Source organism: Hyla sarda, chromosome 6, assembly GCF_029499605.1.
Source record: "Hyla sarda isolate aHylSar1 chromosome 6, aHylSar1.hap1, whole genome shotgun sequence".
NCBI lineage: Eukaryota > Metazoa > Chordata > Amphibia > Anura > Hylidae > Hyla > Hyla sarda.
Genome location: NC_079194.1, coordinates 93605522 through 93621775, shown reverse-complemented (window position 1 = coordinate 93621775; position 16254 = coordinate 93605522). Strand labels below are relative to the sequence as shown.

The 16254-nt window shown below is 41.4% G+C and overlaps 1 protein-coding gene across 9 annotated transcripts in view; it reads left to right on the top strand.

Moving 5' to 3' along the window:
- Positions 1–16254, top strand: part of CFAP20DC (CFAP20 domain containing) — a 512401-nt gene that overhangs the window by 33568 nt on the left and 462579 nt on the right. Inside the window, exon 1 of one of the 9 annotated variants that reach the window (XM_056524503.1) lies at positions 10373–10473. The exons of the other annotated variants lie outside the window; for them this stretch is intronic. The gene's annotated coding sequence lies outside the window, so the exon portion shown is untranslated. Of the gene's footprint in view, positions 1–10372; positions 10474–16254 lie in introns of those variants that run through there. 9 annotated transcript variants of the gene reach the window in all.

The following is a 16254-nucleotide window of genomic DNA, read 5'->3' as shown; positions in this document are numbered from 1 at the left end:
TTACCGACTTCCGTAGGATCCAGCGCTGCACGACACTGCCGCGCGACAGTGCCGCGCGACAGTGCCGCGCGACGATCTCCGACAGCGATCGTCGCTGGAGCCTCGGAAGGGTAAGTGAACTTCTTCGCCGGTCCCCTTCAGCTGTTTAGTTTTGCAACAGCTGGAGGACTACAGTTTACAGACCACACACCAGTGGTCTGCAAACTGTGGCCCTCCAGCTGTTGCAAAACTACAACACCCAGCATGCCCTGACAGCCAAAGCCTATGGCTCTCAGGGCAGGAGCCCGGGCTGACATTACAGTGCAGCCGCCCGGGCTCCTCATACGGTCTCCCCGCTACCCCCCTTGTCTCCCGCCCGGGCTCCTCATATGGCCTCCCCGCTACCCCCCCCCCCTTGTCTCCCGCCCGCGCCGCTCAGCTCCCGCTGCTACAAGACTACAACTCCCAGCGTGTCCTCACTGTAAGGCCATGCTGGGACTTGTAGTCTTGCAACAGCAGACAGATGGGAGTTGTGTGGCGCTGGCAGGTGAGAGGGGGGGGATATAAATCACTGTAGTGTCCTGGTAGCGCAGTGAGGGTAGTGGGGAGAAAGTATGTCGGAGCCCGGGCGGCAGTAGCTTTTCCTGCTCCATGTTGGAGCTGGAGTAAATTTAGTCAATTTTTATGGCCGTTGCGACAGTTTATTGCGCAACTGCGACTGTCTCAGTTAATAAATTCCTGACCACTGCAAGTAAAAACTGAAAACTTGCGTAAATTAAGCGGGAAATTTTTTTTTGACTTTCTAGCTCTTGCTAGGGAAAGTCGCACAATTTATAGGGTAGGCGCAATTGCGACAATTTTGCGCCAAAAATAGTCAGAAAAAAATGACTAAACCCCTTAGTAAATGCCCTTCAATGTGAATACAAGGTGATGGTCGTGAATAATGAAGTGACGGGATAGAATACTTGGCATATCAAGAGATGCAGAAAATTATAAAGAGTGAATACTAGTGACTATATACAGATATAATATCTATAGGGAAAAGTGTTAAACCATATTAAGGTGACGATGTGCAAACTATAGGGTGTCACATATTAATAACTGTAATGAACAATATTAGGTTATACATAAAATATAAGATCTAAAAATAAAGTATCTATATAAAGATATAAAGTGTCAACGTGATGCTATCGCGGACAGTGTTAAGATATCCATAAAAAGTAAAAGTGTATTCTATATATAAATTATATAAAAAATTATATATAAAAAACAATTCTTTAATTTTTATTATTAAAACAAGGAGAAGGTCTCAGGCAGGGTGCATAACAGTTAGTACATAATCTTGCAAGCTATATACATATGGGCCGAAGATTCAGATGACTTGACAGGTGGGGGAAGCCTACAGAATACAAACAAACAAAAAGACATTCAGACGGGGGACCACTGTTAAAAAATGTCTAATTAAAAAAGTATAAAAACAAGTGGATTCCCAAGGAATACCATATAACATATATACCTTTAAACTAAAATAATTTTGAACTACAAGAACGGAACAAAACTAACATATTAATTAAGGCCCTTCGGATGGAGGGTCTTGAGTCTGTGGATCCATCTTGTCTCCAATTGCTCCAAGTGAAGTGAAGGAGAGTAAGAAGATGTGTCAGGTGACAATTGATCAGCCCCGCCCCCCACCTCCTTGACACTTAGCTAAAAAAATAAACAGGCAACTTTATTACGTTTAGCAACCAACAACGATCCAACAGCATCTGCAGCTTTTAGCAGAAAATACAGCTGACAGATTCCTTTTAAAAATCTCATCTATAATGTTGCCACTGTATGGCTATGTGCACAGGGGGATTGTCCGCACTGGAATGTCGGCGCTAGTACTGCTCGGAAATGTGCCATCTCATAGACTACAATTCATTTCCATGCGGAGACTGCAGAAAGAATAGAATGTCTATTCTTTCTGCGGACACCGGAGTTAATAATATCTGGTTTATGAACAGCCACAGAATCCCATTGAAATGCAATTCTGCTGCAAAGTTCACACTCCAGTATTAGATTCAGGCAGAAGACTGAACATTCCGGGATGGAATCTGAGCAACCCTAACCACCCTAAGGCTGGGTTCACACTACGTTTTTGCCATACTGTTTTCAATCAGTTTTTCTAAAGAAAACCGTATGGCAAAAAAACGGATGGAACAGTATGGAAAAAAGTAAACTGTATGCGTTTTTAAACAGTATACTGTTTTTAAAAGAGCATACAGTTCCGTCAGTTTTTATAGAAAAAAAAAACATAAGTTTTTAAAAATTTGTCCATTTTTAATGGGAGGGGTCTTGGGTGGGGACTCTAGGATTCAAATGTGCGTGTGCAAAGTAAAAACGTATACGTTTTTCCCGTATGGAACCGTATACATGTGCGTTTCCCATTGACGTCCATGTTAAAAAAAAAAAACGTATGCGGTTGCAGTACGGTTTTTAAACCGGAGTCAAAACCGTGGTTGACCACAATTTTGTCTCCGGTTTAAAAAGCGTACTGTAACTGCATACGTTTTTTTAACATGGACGTCAATGGGAAACGCACATGTATACGGTTCCATACGGGAAAAACGTATACGTTTTTACTTTGCACATGCGCATTTGAATCCTAAAGTCCCCACCAAAGACCCCTCCCATTAAAAATGGACAAAATTTTCAAAAACGTATAGGTTTTTTTCTATAAAAACTGACGGAACTGTATGCACTTTTAAAAACAGTTTAAAAACACATACAGTTTACTTTTTTCCATACTGTTCCATCCGTTTTTTTGCCATACGGTTTTCTTTAGAAAAACGGATTGAAAACAGCATGGCAAAAACGTAGTGTGAACCCAGCTAGGCTGGGTTCATATCACGTTTTTCAACTACGGTTCCCGCATACGTTTTCTATCAAAAACCGTATGGGAAAAAAACGGATGGAACAGTATGGGAAAAAATAAATCGCATGGGTTTTTAAACAGTATACTGTTTTTAACAGTTCCATGGGTTTTTATAAAAAAAAAAAAAAAAAAAACATACGTTTTTGAAAATTCTGTCCATTTTTAATGGGAGGGGTCTTGGGTGGGGACTTTAGGATGCAAATGCGCATGTGCAAAGAAAAAACGCATACTGTTTCGCCATATGGAACCATATACATGTGCGTTTCCCATTGACGTCCATGTTAAAAAAAAAGGTATGCTTTTGCAATACGGTTTTTAAACCAGAGTCAAAATCATGGTTGAACACGGTTTGGAGTACTGTTAAAAACCGTATTGCAAGCAAACTGTACGCAACCGTATGCATCAGGGTGCATACGGTTTGCAATGCTTTGCCTATGTATACCGTTTTCAATACCGTTCCATACGTTTTCACTAATGAAAACGTATGTGGGAACCGTAGTTGAAAAACGTGATGTGACACCAGCCTTATCCTGCTTTTGACCTTCAGGGACTGGCAGTAAGACTGTAAGCATCTAAGCACTCTTTCCCTGTAGCCGCCTCTCACCTGAGCCACAGGTGCACTCAGGGCCTCATTTACTAAGCTAAAATGGACCAGTTTTTGTCTGGTTATTTTGGCGCAGAGTGTCTGAGACATGTCTGTGCCAGTCTGCACCAGTGTGCAACAGTGTGTGCCTGGAAAATCCAACAAACCCGACATTGCACTGTGAAAAGCCAAAAAGGGGTGTGATCTGTCGCAAAGGGGGTGTGGTCGGTCTGAAAAGGGGCATGGTTTCACAACCCGACTGATTTACTATTGAAATCACAGAAAATCCTGTGGGTAAATGGCTGGAAATATCGACCTAGAAAAAGCTGGTCAGAAAATGTTCCCGACTTTTCCCAATAGTAAATAGAGAGGAATCCTGCAAGTCTGAAACAACTTTCCCCACTAGTAAAAACCCGAAACTCTTAGTAAATGAGGCCCTCAAATTTCATCCAGTCTATGGTGAGATCAGCTACCAGTACCTACCAGCTTCCCCAAAAACCTTCTGCTCCTCCACACCTGCCAATCACTGCTGCCGGATTCTGGACAGCCTTTCTGCTCCAGTACCATGGAGAAAAAAGGGAAAAGATTCAAGAGGAATTCAGCGAGGAAAATGTCCTTGCTAAATTCCTAAGCCTGAAGAAGCCCTTATACACTGTGTATTTTCCCTAAGCAAATCCAAAGTAAATAATCTGCGACAAATAAATCCCATGTAAACACACTTTTATACTAAACTTTATTAACAACATGCCTAGTAAAAGGAATTCATGTACACAGTGAAGTTGTTGCAATAACCACGATTAGGCACTTAACAACTACTTATCCTTTAAGTCCCATTATGGTCCTGAATTCTTCCAAATTGGTTCTTAGTGCTGCCTTTGTCACAGCATCTGCTATCATCGTGTCACTCGCACGGCAAACAAACACAATTACATCACGTTCCAGTGAACCACGCAGGTGGGGATGTTTTACATGAATGTACTTTGGTTCTGCATTAATCTTTTATTTTTATTTATTTATTATTAAGAGCATTTTATTGAAACTCAGAAATACAGACAGTAAGAACAATACCAAGAGACATGAAAATAAAATACTTTGTACATAGTTGTATATTATGCATTGAACCATTCACACAGAAAATCAATTGGGGTAATGATAGCTTAAAGGGGTACTCCGGTGGAAAACATTTTTTTTTTAATCAACTGGTGCCAGAAAGTTAAACAGATTTGTAAATGACTTCTATTAAAAAATCTTAATCCTTCCAGTACTTATTATCTGCTGAATAATATAGAGGAATTTTTTTTTTTTTTTTTGGAACACAGTGCTCTCTGCTGACATCACGAGCACAGTGCTTTCTGCTGACATCTCTTTCCATTTTAGGAACTGTCCAGAGCAGCATGTTTTCTATGGGCATTTTCTCCTACTCTGGACAGTTCTTAAAATGGACAGAGATGTCAACAGAGAGCACTGTGCTCGTGATTCAGCAGAGAGCTCTGTGTTCCAAAAAGAAAAGAATTTCCTCTGTAGTATTCAGCAGCTAATAAGTTCTGGAAGGATTAAGATTTTTTAATAGAAGTAATTTACAAATCTGTTTAACTTTCTGGCACCAGTTGATTTAAGTAGTATGATTTAATGGGTTCTTCCATCCCCCTGACCTCGTAAGTGTCTGTGTTGGGTGTCTTTGATATCTGATATATTGTCATTGGATGAATATAGTTAAAGGGGTACTCCGGTGGAAAGCACTGATCGCAGTGCCGCGCACTATTAACCTTTGAGATCCAGGCATGAGCAGTCAAGCGGCAGAATCATTGCTCAATGGTTTCCTATGAGAAACTATTGATCTATGTAAAAGATCAGTGTGTGCAGTGTCATAGCCCCTATGGGAGCTATAACATTGCAAAATAAAAAAAAAACTGAAAAAAAGTGAATAAAGATAATTTAACCCCTTCCCTAATAAAAGTTTGAATCACCCCCCCCCCCCTTTTCCCATAGTGTAAAAAAAAAATAAAATAAACATATGTGATATCGCCGCATGCGGAAATGTCCGAATTATAAAAATATATCATTAAATAAACCGTATGGTCAATGACGTATGCGCACAAAAATCCCAAATTCCAAAATAGCGTATTTTTGGTCACTTTTTATATCATTAAAAAAATGAATAAGAAGCGATCAAAAAGTCCGATCAATACAAAAATAGTACTGCTAAAAACTTCAGATTACGGGGCGGAAAAATAAAAAAGTTATAGAATATAGAAGTCAGAATATGACAATTTTAAACTTTGCTGCATGTAGTTATGATTTTTTCCAGAAGTACGACAAAATCAAACCCATATAAGTAGGGTATCATTTTAACCGTATGGATCTACAGAATAATGATAAGGTGTATTTTTACTGAAATATGTACTGCGTAGAAACGGAAGCCCCCAAAATTTACAGAATGGCTTTTGTCTTCAATTTTGTCGCACAATGATTTTTTTTCCGTTTTGCCGTAGATTTTTGGGTAAAATGACTGATGTCATTACAAAGTAGAATTGGTGGCGCAAAAAATATGCCATCATATGGATTTTTAGGTGCAAATTTGCAAGGGTTATGATTTTTAAAAGGTTAGGAGGAAAAAACGAAAGTGCAAAAACGGAAAAACGCTCCGTACCCAAGGGGTTAAAGAGGTACTCTGGTGGAAAATCTTTTTTTTTTAAATAAACTAATGCCAGAAGGTTAAACAGATTTGTAAATTACTTCTATTAAAAAATCTTAATGCTTCCAGTACTTATTACATTCTGTATATTACAGAGGAAATTCTTTTCTTTTTGGATTTCTTTTCTGTCACGAGCACAGTGCTCTCTGATGACACCTCTGTCCATTTTAGGAAATGTCCAGAGCAGCATATGCTTGCTATGGGGATCTTCTCCTGTTCTGGACAGTTCCTGAAATGGACAGAGGTGTCAGCAGAGAGCACTGTGTTCATGACAGAAAATAATTCCAAAAAGAAAGGAATTTCCGCTTAGTATACAGATGCTAATAAGTACTGGAAGTATTAAGATTTTTAATAGAAGTAATTTAAAAATCTGTTTAACTTTCTGGCATCAGTTTATTTAAAAAAAAAAATAATAATTTTCCCACCGGAGTATCCATATAAGTGTTTACATGTCAATTGGCCTAGGTACTGAATACCATGGGACAGTCAAAGTGATCGATTCAGACATTTTGGCAAGGATACACTATACCATAAGGGAGTTGATAGATACAATTGAAGGTTGCTGTAATGTGACAAAATTCTACCCTAAATATATCATAGAGATGTAGGCTAAAATTTTACATTTAATCAGTACTATTAAAATTGTCCTCTCAATAGTACTGATTAAATGTTAAAGTAAATCTGTCAGTAGTATCACCCACACTAAACCTGTCACACAGCCTTGTAGTGCGGGTGATGCTGATTAAAACAGTACTCACATCCGATCTGGGCTTGGGGCACGCTGACATCATCTTTGCCAGACGGCCGCTCTGCCCAGCTCATTCATATTCATAACCCCCCTCCCTCACCTGTATTAGTGTACAACGCATGCACCGCTTACTGTGTACTTCCAGAAGAGGCATCCCCCAGCTTTTACACATCAAAGATGGCTGTGGCAGTGAAGCCGAAGGGAACACTGCTTCTGGGAGTACAGCTTTTCTAAACTTCATGCATATGTTTTGTTTGGTGGGATTTGAACCTAGGAACCCAACACTGCAAGCCAACAATGCTAACCACTAAACCACCATGCTGTCAGAATGTGAGTGTTGTTACAAACAAAGATGATAACTGTATCATTACAAACGAGAGACACATTCTAACAGAACGCAAAATCAAAGATGAACCCAACGCTGCAAGACAACAATGCTAACCACTAAGCCACCATGCTGTCAAAATGTGGGTGTCGTTACAAAGATGACAACTGTATCATTACAAAAGAGCGTCACATTCTAACAGAAGGCAAAATCAAAGATGAACTGTACCACCTTGTTGCACTTGTTCAGACACCGCAGTAATCTTCAGGGAGAAAAGGTTTCCAGAGTTGGTGGGAAACAAGAAAGAAGCTCCAGAGGTTTAATGCTGAGAGAGAGAACCAGTACAGCCGCGCCTGACGGGACAAGACGGGACGTGTGTTGCACAGGACTATAGTGTAGAGTGGCAGAGTGGGGGGCCACATAAGTCATCTTTCATGCAGCAGGTGTATAAGTCCACCCACAGAGGCTTGTCTACTAGGTGACCTTGAGTGAATAGAGAGAATCCCTGCAACACACCCAATACAAAGACTGCCTGAGACACCTTTTGGAAGTGCACCTGACTTCTGCATGAGACTGTTGCTATGTCTAAAGACCTTCCTCGCTTTACCTAAAGACTCCCCTCTACCCCAAAACTATTTGTTATAACTGATTCCTGTTCCAAGTACTATCAGACTTACCAATTCTGTATGTTTACATACCTGTTTAAAGTATGGATTCACCCTGTTCTGGAGATATAGTACATGCCCCTTCCATTAAGTATGCATGCCTTATCCATGGAGCACCTAGCAGAATGCCTCAGTCGTGACCCTGTACATACAGGGGCTACATAAGGGTGGTTATTAAGAACATGTGGATTTATATGCAGACAATATTATTTGGGTCTTGGGGACACCAGCCCCTTTCTCCTGAAGGATCGTTTTTGCTTTTCGTTACTCTTTCCGTCAATCAGCTGATCAAGCCACCTTTCCCCTGCACCGGTGATGTTCCCTTAAATACGTTGGGGTTCATGTCAGTAGGCACATTTCCAACATTCATGCCCTTAATCTTTAGTCCTTATATACATATATCCATGCAAAAACCAGGTCCTGGACCCGTTTGCTCTATCATTGGCTGCTTAGATTAACCATGTTAAAAGGATACTGTTACCCAGAATCTTATAAGTCACCCACCAGGCCTCCTCATATCTTTCAAGCTTCCTCATTTGAAAGATAGAATCCATCATTATGTCTTTTGAGTGGCAGAGAAGTAGAGTTAAATGCACAATTCTTGGGTTGGAGAAGGAATGGCGGTTCCGGATACCCAGCTTTACTACTTGGCAGCTCAGCTCTCACACATTTGTCGTAGGAGAGGATTGGAAGGGCGCTTGTCTTAGCATTAATTATTGACGACATGCCTCCATACATTTCAGAACCTAGACATGGTATGCAACTCCACAAAAGTGCCTACATTATACCCTAACATTTTAATTACATTCTTAAGGTTTAGGGTAGAATTCTGTAATTCTCCAAAAATTTTGATAAAGTGTCTACCAGCCAAAGTATATCATAGAGATGTAGACTAAAACTTAAAGGAAATCTTTCAGTAGTATCATCCGCACTAAATCTGTCACACAGGCTTGTAGTACGGGTGATGCTGATTAAAACGATACTCACATTGTCCAGATTCGCCCAGCCGTTCCGCCTCAAATCGTGTTTTTCTATTTATGCTAATGAGGGCCTTGGGGCATGGGCGGAGCTCTGATCCGAGCTTGGGGCACGCTGACGTCATCTTCGCCGGGCGGCTGCTCCGCCTGGCTCAACAATATTCATAACCCCCTTCCCAGTGTGCCAAACTGCCCTTCCAATCGTCTCCTATGAAAAATGTGTGAGAGCTGAGCTGCCAAGTAGTAAAGCTGGGTATCCGGAACCGCCATGCCTTCTCCATTCCAAGAATTGTGCATTTTGCTTCCGGACAATTTAACTCTACTTCTCTGCCACTCAAAAGACATAATGATGGATTTTATCTTTCAAATGAGGAAGCTTGAAAGATATGAGGAGGCCTGGTGGGTAACAGTATCCTTTCAACATGGTAAACCCTAGCAGCCAATGATAGAGCACAGGGGTCCAGGACCTGTTTTTTGCATGCATATAAGTATATAAGGACTAAAGATTAAGGGCATGAATGTTGGAAATGTGCCTACTGACATGAAACCCATTGTATTTAAGGGTACATCATCACTCAAGGGGAAAGGTGGCTTGATCAGCTGATTGACGGTCCTAGGTTCAAATCCCACCAAACAAAACATCTGCATGAAGTTTAAAAAGGCTGTTTTTCAGGAATGACAAAGTGTAGCAGCCTGTCAGTTTTTATCTTGGTGCTCGTAAAATACAACCTAAATAAACTGCTTTGTAGTATTTCAGGACTATATATTAATATAGGACTAATGTGGGGCGCTATTCTCTAGTTTCCCAAACAATTTAACGCTTACAGTGTAAGTATATTGGGCATGTTAGTTGCTGGTTAGTCACAAAGCCCTGCACCTGATTCCCTCTACTGCCAACAATACACTTAAGGTCTGCCAGGCAGTCAGCAATTCCAGATGTTATGGGCACCAGGAGGTTCCTGTGTAATATCCCCAATTTCCTTTTTATGGCAACTGTAATTGTGAAAATATCACCCCTTCACAGCACAGGTTTTACTGAACCGTGTGATCTTTTGGAAGAAGCTGTCGTATGGATTAGTGGCCCCCGCTGTGATAATGTGGATGGTTTTATTCGGTTTTATTTGCCATCACATACAATTATGTTGTCGCCTTCATTTGTGCAGAAAAGTAAAATGTATAAATGACAAAGACTGATACAAAGGAGTACATTAGCTGAGAGTGTTCGTGCTAGGAGACAACTTAAAATAATAGGTGTTTTTTACCATGAAGCGCTAGCTGAGCTCTTGGCATTTACTAAAATCTCTTCAGTACAAAGGAATATGATTCATCTAAACCATTGTCCTCAAAAGCCTGATGCTTGCTTAGTTTATAGAAAAATATAGGCCCACCTTCCTAACCTTTTTTTAAGTCGCTATAAAAAATTTAAAATGAAAAATATAACAAATGTAAACATTTTCTGCCATTTTGAATTTACAACTGCTGTGCAGATCATCGCCATGGATACAGACAACAAACAAACCCTGTGTAGTCTGATTCTGCAGCCTTACTCCCATCTGTATTTGACTGCTTACTAATCGACTTAATGTATGTTAAATAAAAGTACAGTACAAATGGATTTGAGAATGACTTATCCCTGAGGGCCTGTATGGCGAGAAAAAAAAGAGACCAGAGGGGGCGCCTCATGTGATACCGTTGGGGTGGTATAGGGAAGGGGAAATGGAAAGAGGTGCGGGGCTTGCAGGTAGTAGCTGCTCACCTTAGAGCAACTGTTAAACTTGCATATCAACCCACAATGGGGGTTACAAAATGGTAGGAACCGCTGCTGAGCCTGAGGTTAGAGGTGAGGTAAAACCGTCTCCTGGAGAAAGTAGGTAATCGTGGAAGAGCAAAAGAACCTCACAAATGGCGCTGCTGGTTCTGTAGGAAGTGGGAATAAACCAAATCCAGAGTAGAGTATTGTAAGAACTTGTGGATTTTATTGCATAAGCATAAAACCAATAAAAGCAATAAAAAGCGATACAAGTTAGGATTATGTGTTTCGGGGGAGCCACCCCCTTCTTCAGATCAGTGTGCAGACTATACAAACAGAAATTCTATAAATAGGGGGGAAAAGGGCGCCAGGTACATTAAGGGGAGGAGTCATGCAAATGACATTCAGGTAAAACACTTAGAAAAAGCATAAAAAAAGAATATAATGACAGTATATACATCATATGCGGGTAACATCATAGACCGAATGCTGTTAAGCAAGGAATTTAATAAGTAGCATGATTAAATGATTGCCGATGTCTGGCAGTGTCCGGCCGCACATCCGGACCACAGATGTAAACATCCGGGGTCCAGATGTGAGCCAGCGTGACTCCGACAGCAGCTCTGTATTGACTAACGGAGACTGCAGGGGAATGGAGGGATGCGAAGCGTGAGAGGGCAGAGAAAGGGGAATGACGAGATATATATTAAGATGATGTAATGGTAGCTATACCCGGGTACTGCAGGTGCGGCGGGGGGTGGAGGTGGGTATCTGACATATTAGGTATCAGACACTGAAGTAGAGGTGCTAATTAGGGTAGAATGAATGGATATTATGGGGCGAGAGATATGGCTGAGGGGATAAAGAGTTGGTATGAAATAGATGATGTATACAAGTGTATACATGCACATATGGGCAATTATGCACATGCGCCACAAATGATGTATGCGAACATGCGGATTGCAGACATACAACTATACAGCTGTGCATGCCTAGGTGCACATCAGTATACAGATATACATGCCAGGGTGTATATCCGTGTAGTATTAAATTGGAGGTCTGTGTGAACATTGGATGCATTGTGGGTGTATGTGACAGTGGATGCATCTAGAGGTGAATGCATCAGAAGGTGTAAAATGGGATGAGATGTAAGGGAAATTAGGATTTAAGTAGAATTATTGATGAATTAAAGTTAGATGGATTAAGTAAAATTATTGGTGAGTAAGGTAGAATTATTGATGGATTAAGGTTGGAATGCACCTACCGGACCAACCAACCTTAATCCATCAATAATTCTACCTTACTCACCAATAATTTTACTTAATCAATCTAACTTTAATTCATCAATAATTCTTATTTCCCTTACATCTCATCCCATTTTACACCTTCTGATGCATTCACCTCTTGATGCATCCACTGTCACATACACCCCCTATGCATCCAATGTTCACACAGACCTCCAATTTAATACTACACTGACATACACCCTGGAATGTATATCCACTGTTCACACAGACCTCCAATTTAATACTGCACTGATATACACCCTGGCATGTATATCTGTATACTGAAGTGCACCTGGGCATGCACAGCTGTATAGTTGTATGTCTGCAATCCGTATGTTTGCATACATCATTTGTGGAGCATGTGCATTATTGCCCATATGCGCATGTATACACTCATATACATCATCTATTTCATACCAACTCTTTATCCCCTCAGTCATATCTCTCTCCCCATAATATCCTTTCATTCTACCCTAATTAGCACCTCTACTTCAGTGTCTGATACCTAATATGTCAGATACCTATCTCCATCCCCCGCCGCACCTGCAGCACCTGGGTATAGCTACCATTACATCATCTTAATATATATCTCATCATCCCCCTTTCTCTGCCCTCTCACTCTTCGCATCCCTCCATTCCCCTGCAGTCTCCGTTAGTCAATACAGAGCCGCACAATACATGTCAATACATCAGATTCAATGCACGGAGCTGTCAGCGTACTACTGACAGCTCTCCGTGTTTCCTGTCCCCTGATTGGCCTTACCAGCCACGTGACGCACGCACCTTAGCAACGAGTCCGTGGCAACTCTCCTCTGATATGCTCCCTCGCATTGCACATCAGCTCTGCAATCGCGGCCGCTGTCGGAGTCACGCTGGCTCACATCTGGACCCCGGATGTTTTCATCTGTGGTCCGGATGTGCGGCCGGACACTGCCAGACATCGGCAATCATTTAATCATGCTACTTTTTGAATTCCTTGCATAACAGCATTCGGTCTATGATGTTACCCGCATATGATGTACATACTGTCATTATATTCTGTTTTTATACTTTTTCGAAGTGTTTAACCTGAGTGTCATTTGCATTACTCCTCCCCTTAATGTACCTGGCGCCCTTTTTCCCCCTATTTATAGAATTTCTGTTTGTATAGTCTGCACACTGATCTGAAGAAGGGGTTGGCTCCCCCGAAATGCGTAATCCTAACTTGTATCGCTTTTTATTGCTTTTATTGGTTTTATGCTTATGCAATAAAATCCACAAGTTCTTACAATACTCTACTCTGGATTTGGTTTATTCCACCTTCCTACGGAACCAGCAGCACCATTTGTGAGATTCTTTTGCTCTTCCACGATTACCTACTTATCCCTGAGGGGGCAGGGCTACAGTAAAAAAAAAGGAGCAGAATTCTGGTGCAGTTTAGGAGTTTAGGCCAACTAACAGTCTTCTGCTTCTGGTCTAAACTTTATATTTCACATTATTTTACATTTATGCAACAGACTATTAGACTTTCTGGATTATCAAATTCCTAAAAATAAAGTGTGTTGCTACTTGTCTATATTGCAGCACGTGGGGTCCCACATGACTGAGTAGTAGGGATGCACAGGTGTTCAGTGGGTAACTGTATGATGCTAAAATGTTATGACTTTTATCAAAATAACCATTACTAAAAGCAATACTTCTGGTTGATAATACCCCTTTATTCCAGTCCTGCCTTATTCCTGCTTCTGAGACAAGCGCATGGAGCAGGACCTACCTGGTTAGCCAATCACTGGCCGCTGTGGTGTCCCGTTTCGGCCAGTGATTGCATGGCAACCAAGGGTTGATGATGGGACTTGTAGTTCTACCCTGATGGTGTTGGTATGTCACAGGTGGTGTTAAGTGGAAAACAGTCTTATTTCCCCTGGCACTCACTGGAGGGCCTGCTGATGCCCCAGTTGTCTGTGTGCTGGCAGATAAATTCAGGGTGGAACTTGGTGTTGTGGGTGCAGTATAATAGACACAGGGAGGCGAGGGCATAGTACAACACAATTTTACTTGAGGTAACTTAAGGTGATACACAACAGTTCTCTACTGTTCCTAGACTAATGGCACTGAAATGGTAAATTTTTTGAGTGCTGCAGAGGACAAGTGCTGCTTCAGTGTTTCAGTGTCTCTTAATTTTGGGGAGATACTACTTTGCTTCTCTCTCAGTGTCTGACTCAAAGGTCAGTTTTATCCCTGGACTTCTTATAGCTCCCAATGGTCATAGCCACTGTGACACCATTGTGCACTGGAATTGTGTATAAGGATGTAAGGGGCTCTCTAGCACAAGACCATTGTAATACTCTACTTTGTAGAATAGCACATGATCCCACACCAACTGACCTGGCCCTGCTATGACACATGAGATTTGGTGCATCTAGGTGAGTATCCTCTGAATAAACTATCAGTCTGCTAGACAGAGACCTGGAGGCAAACTGCATCCAGTTCCTTGGTGGATGGAGTCTGCAGAGTATCTTCCTCTCATGCGACCCTTGTAGCACTATCCTGGCAGTGTGGACCAGCTAGGTGAAAATGCAGCTTCTGTCTCTCTCAACTCATCCCCTCAACTCATCTTAGTAAGGTGCAGTGATCCAGAAACTTTATGGGCTCTTAGGCACTGACTTTTCTTCACATTGGTTTCTATGGAAACAACTGCTCTAATGTGTGGGCACTAGTTGGCACTGTGTTGAAACTCTTTTGTATTCTGTAACACTTGTATGAAAATGTGTGTGGTAACCTTGTTGTAACCCCTAGTATGCCAAGCAGCATAACTGGGGGTGCATGCACACCACATTTTGAGACTACGGGTGATTTGTGTTGCTATAAATGTGTTTGTTTGTTGCCCCAGCTGGAGTCATCTCAGCTGAGTCACTTGTTCTTGTTTAGCCAGTGTGACTTGCTGTGTTTTGGACTCCTGTTCACGTCAGCCTGTGCATGACAAATCACGCATACTGTTTTTTTTCTCTTTGGTATGTGTCCCTTTCTCTCATGTATTCAGCCATTAGTGACACATACCAATACCAGACTGTGATATCTACAGTGTCTACGGGCATTTACCTATTGTGAATTACACTGGTTCACTTTAATAAAGCATTTATGGTTATGGTGTATTCCGTATAGGTTTCGTTTATTGCCATTTTGGGCACTAGACTATATATATAATGCAAAGGTAAGAGTGGTACTGTGTGGGATTTCAATCCCCCGATCCTGACAGGTGCTCAGTCCAATCAAAGACTCTACCACAAAGTCCCAAACTGTACAAATCCAAAAAGAGAGGACGGCACTCCAGTGGTCCAGTGAAAAAGGTCAACTTTATTGACGCAAAGTGAAAAAGCGACGTTTTAACCTACTCAATGAGGGCTTGAAAAAGATTTATTTGGGTGAATAAAGTTTACCTTTTTCACTGGACCGCTGGAGTGCCATCTCCTCTTTTTGGATATATATATTGTGATAAGGTAAAAGGCATCATGGTTGATGGGCGATATGTGTCACCAAGGCTCCTGGCTTTGGTGAAGTAAGAGCCGGTATTTATTCAGTGTCTGTGCTGAGATGCAGACTGACACTATGGCCGTAGTATGGCTGGAAGGCCAATCCGGGATGGCTCTTACTGGGATCAAGTGCAGGGTTCCCCACAATGTTCATTCCCCACAATCCAGGCCGCATTTTGTTGGCCTTAAAGGCAGCCTGTTTCAGCCGCTGAGGGGTATTTGCTAGTTGCAGCTCACACTGCCAGAGACAGCTGAGAATGGACTTCTTCCCTACGTTTGCTCCAAGGTTGAAAGCTGGTGAGCAGCCTGCCTGGAGGCCTGGAAAAGACTTGCTTGATGCCGCATTGCCTGGTCTGAGGTGTGAACAAACACCTAAGGAATACAGGTGGACTTTTGTTACGTTTTTCTTTTGCATTTAAAGACTGTTTGCTGTGTGACAAGTATGAATACAATTGAAAAAAGAAGAAAAAGACTGGCAACCACAAAAGATGCACACCACCATATGTACAAATAAATATAAATATTGCTTTATTAGAAAAACCACAAAGGGAAAGACCGTCTTAAAAACACAAATAGATGTACAGAGAGAAGGGATGTAACCCTACCTCAACCCCCTAACCGATGCTAAATAGCGTATCGGTGGAAAACTGTCCACAAAATCAATGCAAATGAACCCTACCAAGTCCACAAAGAGTAAATACAGCAGTATGCATAGCAAATAGATATAATATAAGCATGAAGTATGAATACAAAACTGAACTTTGATTTGGAAAATACTGCAACTGCACCTATTTGCATGAGCGAGTCATCACAATACAGA